Below are 7,850 nucleotides of genomic sequence, written 5' to 3' on the forward strand. Positions count from 1 at the left end.
TACGTCGCGATGTATCGCGGTGTCTCGAATATCGTACCAACTGAAACTTGAGGCGGCCTGGTGCAGCACATTCCGTTGCTCGAAAACATTATAAACGATAGACTCTGCTGGGTTCTGGGTGAATCTACCGCAAAAACAACCTGGTATGAAATGAGTGTATTTTGTTAAGATCGCAAACGATGACCATCAAAGGACGTCCATGGGACGTCCTCACTATCAAATTCTAATCAGTTCTTGCCACGCAGAACTCAGGGGATCAAAGCGGCGGAACTTGCTGGAGGTGGACAACGTTTGTCAATCAGTCAGCTGTGTAGACCAAACCACCCGGAAACTTGCTCAACTTGGTAAAAAATGTTTATCGGGAATCATCAGGATATCCGTATGAAGTATCAGCTCTGCAACAGGTTTTTAGCCAACGCAACAAAGGATAGTGTGTTGTTGAACAAAGCGCCTCAGGAAAGTTCGATTTCCACCTCAATTTGGTGTAAAAATTGGACCAAGCTACCTGGCAAGTTTTCGGCATCTTCGCATCACCCTCCTTCAGATCTAAAATTTATCGACTCACAGGGAGGAAAGAAAACTCCAAATCCTGTCAGCCGAACACATTCAACTTCAAATCAAATTGGTTTTTAAGGGAGACTCCACTGAACCCCGGTTGAATTTCTCGTTTTTTCTAATTTTCATCTGAATATGTTGCACGAACGCCGCTTTAGGTTTCACTTGGTACAATATTCGAGGTGTAGAGGTACATACTTTCCTGAATGAAACTACCCAGAATTTTTTCTTGGAATGCACTACTCATAAGGCTACTGGAAAATCCTCGACAGCCCACGATCGGTTTTGCCCTTCCTGGGGCTCATCAGGTAGACGCAGCCGACGAGTTTCAGTTAAACTTATGTTCTACTTGGAACCAAATTGCACGAAATTAGCGAATATACACTCATTTACAAACTAATTTGGTTTTTCGAGAACTCACCTGGAACCCAACTGAATCCCTCCTTTGTGATGTTCTCAGGCAACTGAATGTGCTGCACCAGGCCGCCTCATGCTTCAGTCGCTACGATATTCGAGATATTGCGATACATGTACAGACGTAATGCACTACTCATAAGCCTGCTAAAAACTCCTCGACAGTCCACGACCGCTTTCGCCCTTCTTGGGTCTCATCAGGTGGGCACAGTCCCCGAGTTTCCGTCAACCTATGTTCTACATGAACCCGAATTGGACAGGTTGATAAAAATTATTTGACACCGTGTTCTGATGGACTGATAACCATGACAACAGAAACGAGGTCGGATGCGGTCTTAGTATTTATTTTACTGGTAAATTCAGTAGATTAGGAATCCAAAATATTACTCCGTTCGGTTGACAGCACGAGAGCACTATATCATCAACATGGTACGTAACGTTCAGCTGTAACACCCTCCCGGTGTCAAGCTACCGTGTCCACCGAAGGAAGCACGAGGGCTGGGATACTGCCAGGGTGCCCAAGCATAGACAGGGGAAGTCCAAAGGCAGAGATCGGGTTAGAATCACGGACATTCCGGTCAGTGAACCCGTGCTCTAACCACTTGTGCCAGCTCGCCCCATCATCGTCACAGTTAATTTTTGTAATGTATTCCCTTACATGATTAACGTACTTAGCATGAAGGCAGACTCTTCGCGTGTTTTTTGCTTCCTAGTGCGTTTGATGCGGCTACATTTTTAAACGAGTTGTGCACAGTCTGTTCTAGCTACAAGAAATATGACCATGTTGAGAATATCATTGGTCTGGGGAACTCCACCCCGCCCTCCAACTGACTTCAGCGTTCCATGACTTTCAGCCGTCAGGCTCGTTCAACGTATAGTGGCCATTCAGCCGTCACAAGGGAGCGCTGTGTCTGACTCATTACCCTGACTATCACATGCTTATAAACCTGCCACTGGTATGAGAATTCGCTGTGGTTGTGAGCCGAAGTGCACCCCATCGTCGATACCTCCCAACTTGACTGCTTCCCCCCCTCACACACATCTGGTGCATGAGTGACCTTCAGGAATATCGTAATTTCAGGTTTAGTAGGTATCTGCCAGATTGGAACCGCAAGCAATACGTCGTTACAAAATGCTTCCTTCCCAAAGGAGGATCCACCGTTCCATATCGTCGCTGACGAGAACGCCTCGTTGAGTTTTGCAGACGTATTTGTCTGTCTCATTTTGGGTGCGTCCCTCCCGAGGATATCCCTGCGTTGCGGACGTCGGTTAGAAGAACACTTGATTGGGTCTGTATCTCTGTGGCGTCTGCATTTGTCTTTGCCTGCTGCGCACACACGTCTTTCGAGCATGAAATCTGGACGTCTGATATCGTCCAGCTGTGGCATCCTTTCGGTGTCTAGCTGCCATGCCACCCAAAGGAGGCACGAGGGCTGGGATACTGCCAGCCTCCCCAAGCCTAAGCAAAGCAAGTTGAGACTTCGCGAATATACACTCACTTGCAAACTAATTTGGTTTATCGAGAGACTCACCTGGAACGGACCTTATGAGTGACCTTATGAGTAGTACACTACAAAGGTATCAAGGTTGCTGAAAACTCTTCGAAATCCCACGACCGGTTTCGCCTTTTTTGTATTTCTCAAAAACGGTCCAATTTGGGGTCAAATAGGACATAAGGTTGACGGAAATCCGGGGACTGCGCTTACCTGATGAGCCCCAGGAAGGGCGAAACCGATCGTGGGCTGTCGACGGATTTTCAGCAACCTTATGAGTAGTACATTACAAAGAAGGTGAGACTTGTTGTACATTTGAATTATTGTGTCATCCGCACTATTCTTCCCTTGTTCACAACAACAATACAGATAGGAAACTCAAGCTTCGAGTTAGAGCCGTTCAGTACATTTTTAGTCAATCCTCACACAGTTAACAGTTTGAGAAACGAATAAAACTGGAAAAGCATAATAGAATACTACTTTTAAGCAAAGCGGTGAGATGGCTTAAGTGGTTAGAGCACGAATTCACTGATTGGAAGATCCGTGGTTCGAACCCGACCTTTGCATCCCGACTTCTCCTGTCTAGGCTCATACCATCCAGCTCAGATTTTTTCACAGTGAAACATGAACGGACAAAGTGGTGTCTATCTTGACAGACCACACTACTCCTGAGGCTGCTGAGTGCTCTTCGACAGCCCGGTACCGGTTTCGCACCCCTTGGGGCTCAGCAACCTTATGAGTAGTTTACTTTATGCTTCTAAAAAGCCTCGAAAACCTCAATAGGATTTCAATAGGGTTTCAGAATAACTTTATTGAGAATAAGGTGCGCATTGATTCAATCTCAACAACTGACGTCATACTGAAGTGGGATGTTAGTAGAGCAACGTTTAGCCTCAGTCGTTAGACGAACCTGCCACACATGTAACCATTTACAGCTTCAACCGACACGCTGCAATCAAAGTTCCACTACCTCAGTAAATCATCTCCAATCTCGTCTGTCGTTAAACAGTTGACAAATACAACCTGCGCCGCATTCCAATTTAAATATAGGAACACATGAATCAGTCCGACACACCGCGCTAAATCATCTCCAATCTCGTCTGTCGTTGAACAGTGACAATTACGACCTGCGCCGCATCCCAGTTTAAATGTGGGAACACATGAATCAGTCCGACACACCGTGCTCAAACACATTTTCAAATTCAAATGCGAGTGTACGATCGGTACAAACGATCTACCACACACGAAGAGATACGGCGAAGTGCACCCGACGCATCTTGCAACAGCTGGTTACTCTGTGCTCTGTTTAATAGACATTGAATTTGCATATTTCTATGGCCAGGGGTTGCCACAGCAACTACTTGGTAAGTTGCTTCATGCAAACGAAGGTGACGTACGCTGAAAAGCCATGAAGTATCCTACAGGTGTTTCGCGCGTATTTGGACTCATCTCCCGAATCTCCAAAGTCTCAGCCTACCAGCTAATAGTTCAAAACTCAATCATTTGGCCAAAACCGACAGATCAGTGGTGTGGTCAATTCACTCCTAAACAGTACTCATCTTTCAATCACCCGGTAACGTGTTGACTGACTTGCAGAGCGAGGACTTCTCAGCCCGAAGGTTTATGCAGCCTTTGAGATATCCTCCTTTCTAAGAATACGGTATTAGGACATTTCATCTTACAGATGAAAATGATAAGCAGGGGACCAATCAGCAATCAGGAAGACAAACCACAACGCAACACGAACGTGAGGCATTCCGCTTTGTTCAATTTGTGGAGACACGAACGATTAAAGGCATAAGGACTTGTCAAAATTTCATACATGCAACGTGGGCAGAATTATATATGACGGTGGCGCAGGTCAATGAAGGAATTTTGAAATTATCATGAAATTGTCATGAACTAGGGTCTTGGAATGACAGTCTTTGCATTTCGAATAAAACAGCTGTTGTGACTGCTAAGGTCATCGATGGATTGTGGCTTGGTGTCAGTGTTACGGACGCTGTCATGGGGTAGTTCAATATACCCATTACAGCCAATCGTTTGGCTGTAGACGATCGGGTTTCCAAAGGATCTGACTACCACCTCGAGTATGCCGGTTTTTATCAACATACGCTAGTGAGGGGACTTGCACGAAGTTTAAAAACCGTAATAGTACACGTGGTTCAGCTATATTATGGTTCCATCAAAGCGTCGGCAACTGTTTGCTCGGACAGGTAGAAGTTATCGTTTCGGACTGTTGCATATGCTCTAAAAACGATTACTGTTACCACCAGAGTCCTTCAAAGGGTAGTGTTCTGGTGTACAGATTATCAGAACAAGAGCAAGCAGTCAATTTTAAGTCACGCGTGAGGTGAGGATCGAACCCTTTCTGAAATGGTAGTTCGGGTCTATCTAAGACCCGTTTGCGTGCGAAACGGGCTAGCTTACCGATCAGGTCGACTGATGACTTTGAGACCCTTGTGTGAACTTTACGATCATTAATGGCAATCGCAGGTGGGATATCAGCTTTACGGAAAGAGGTTCTGTTGGAAATTTCGTTGCCTAAGTTAAGTCGGTTTATGCTGAGAAGCTGAAAATCACGGTGTGGCTGTTTCATCCTCATTTAGAGTCCTTGTTCTCACGAAACTGCAGAGGCTTTCGAACCCACGACCTTCCGGCCCGTTGTCTGAACTCAATCGTTCGACCACGAGAGCAGTGTGATTAGCTCGCATTTGGCCAGGATATAGGGCCACTAGTCCTTCAGTCACGTGACATGTGGGCGTAGATGTCGACTGGTTCCTCGAGTGACGACATCTCAGATATAGCACGTGATACGCATTTCGTACTGAGCGGCGTTATGTTCTGTCTAAGTTCCAGCTAATTACACCACAGATCAGCAAGCAGCTCTCGACCAAACGGTTGGGAGGTCACGAGTACCGACAGCACGCGCACTACTGTTGTTTCCGGCACTTCTCGGCTTTCAGAATGGATCGGCTTCACTTACGCAACGAAATCTCTATTGAAGTCTCCCTAGACTACCAACCGAAACAGTTCAGTTGAGTCAGAGGGCAGCAGATCGTTGCTACCGGAGATGAAGGGAATGTTTCTTTTGGATACTCAGTTGCCACTAAACTGGTCGTACAGTTTCCTAGCCAAGTGTTCAAACACATGTGACGTAAGGGAGTGTGTGTGTGTGTGAGGGAGAGAGAATGGTTCAATTATGGCAATCAACTGCGGACTGGCGATGCTTTCCCGACTGTGGGGGAACCGCTTGGCGTCTGATTGCCAAGCTCGTCGAACAAATCGACAGTCGGCAGACCAAAAACCAGTAAATGCACCGGAGTTACGAATATTTGTGTGGCCGCTGTAAATTGGAAAGTCTCAGCGTAAGATCAGTTATAGTTTTTAGGTGCTGTTGTAAAACGAAAATGATTGTCTATGAAAAAAAAGAATCGACTCAACAAAACGATGTATTATGATATTCTTTCACTTTGGTCCGCAAACAGCAAGCTAGACATTTGGCGTATCAGCCTGGTGATGTTTCAATATTTGATATCACCCCAACGAAAGCATGGATTTTTGCTGGACTGATCCGTAATGGGCCCATATATAAATCATAACTAATACGCTTGTGCCAACGCTCGGGAGACGGGAATAGAATCTCCAATACGGCTGGAAAAAATGGATAAAATGATTCGAATGTACAGGATACCACGAAGCGGTACTAGTACATCAAAATAACACCCCTTGTCGGCCAAAACAAGTGGAAGTTTTATCCCATGAATGAGGCTTGCCTGAGTGGCATTCACTGTCTTCTTGCTACACAACCTGAGGTTTTCTGACTTCTTCTCCGTACCTTGTGTTCCGTAGTCAAGAGCTTCTAGGTTCAAATTCGAATGCGACGTGGGGAAATTTGAAAAAAATGACCTCATTACTGTTTTCCATACTGTGTACCTGTGGAATACGTCAATCGATATTCGAGAAGCTGATGTAGCTGTGTGACCATCTGACTGGTAGATCAAGAATTAACGGGACTACTTTAGAAGTTACGGGACACGTAGCGCATCTAAATCATGGTGCTTCCGAAGCACTCAAATTCACGTTGCTCGGCTCATCCGGCTAAGAATGTACCATAATTCATTCACATTGCCTGTGCTCTACCTAGCAATGTAACACAATGTAAGCCCCGTTGGACGTGCTGTGTTTTGAACACAGAACAGCAACCAAAATGAGCTGTTTTTCAACTTTCTCAATGTATTTACAATCATCCGATTTGGCAAACACATTATTTCTCTTTTTTCTGGTGTGCTAGTCGCCGAATGAAATCTCCTCCCTGATTAACGTTTGAGTAATATTAAATGCATGCAGTAAAATCGTACAACCCTCTCTACTTTGTACTTCGGTCTTGCTTGCCTCCATCTGAGTACCCTACCTATTGATCTGGAAGAAAAACATTTATAGCACATTCCTGTGGTTAGTTTCTTCCCAGTTTTGAGGACTAATCAGCAGACAGTGCATGAGTGCAGCGCGATTGCCTTTTTAAGTTGTAATTTTTGAAATTGATGCCATTATTCCTGCAGTTGAACTTAAAGTGTTAAAGTTAAGTTCTTCCTTTGGATGTGCCTGGAATTGTCACTTTCTGATGATGCTACCTTAATAGTGGTTAGCGGAGTTCTAACCAATCTGTTAATCGTCACAAATATTTCTCAGTTTTCACTATTGAACTTCGCTGCACAGGACGAGGAACCAGCACCTCGTGTTTGTTTCGACGCTGCTCTGGAATCCGACCTTGCAAAAAATATTCCAGACATGCTATTGGCTGGCCGTAAACCAAGGTCACTGATACGGCAGTGATGGATGCATCGGCTGAATGCGAGAATGCTGTGGATTCGAAATGTGAATCGGATCGATCGACTGACTAACAGCGTGTGCGATCACATCGATCGGTGCTTCGGCATACATGAGAATGGAATTCACTGGTGATGATGATTTCGGCACGTTAGGAGAAAAAATGAGTGCGTTGGACAGAATTACCAATAAGTGGCGGGTGCGATGAAATTCCCATTGCAGGTACACAGAAGAGACGAAAGAGATCACTATAATTATCATTTTTACCCTAAATGGAAATTGCAACACTGCTGAGACACTTTATTTAGAGAACCAGCTCCAAGCATAACGGGACTAGATAACTGCCAATAGAATAACCGTTTTTGTTGAAGCAGATTTCATTCGTTGTTCTCCACTCGCCCTTGACAGATGAGTTGTAGTCTTAGTATCACTTTTGACCGCTTGTACGCGACAGTGATCAATAGATCGACTGGCTCGCACGTTCATTGACCTTTCTGGTTTGGCCAAGCGCACCAGGCGATCAAGCGGCTTTCCAGACCGGGATTTACGGTACTAAGA

This window comes from Opisthorchis viverrini (assembly GCF_000715545.1).
Source record: "Opisthorchis viverrini unplaced genomic scaffold opera_v5_105, whole genome shotgun sequence".
Taxonomy (NCBI): Eukaryota; Metazoa; Platyhelminthes; class Trematoda; order Opisthorchiida; family Opisthorchiidae; genus Opisthorchis; species Opisthorchis viverrini.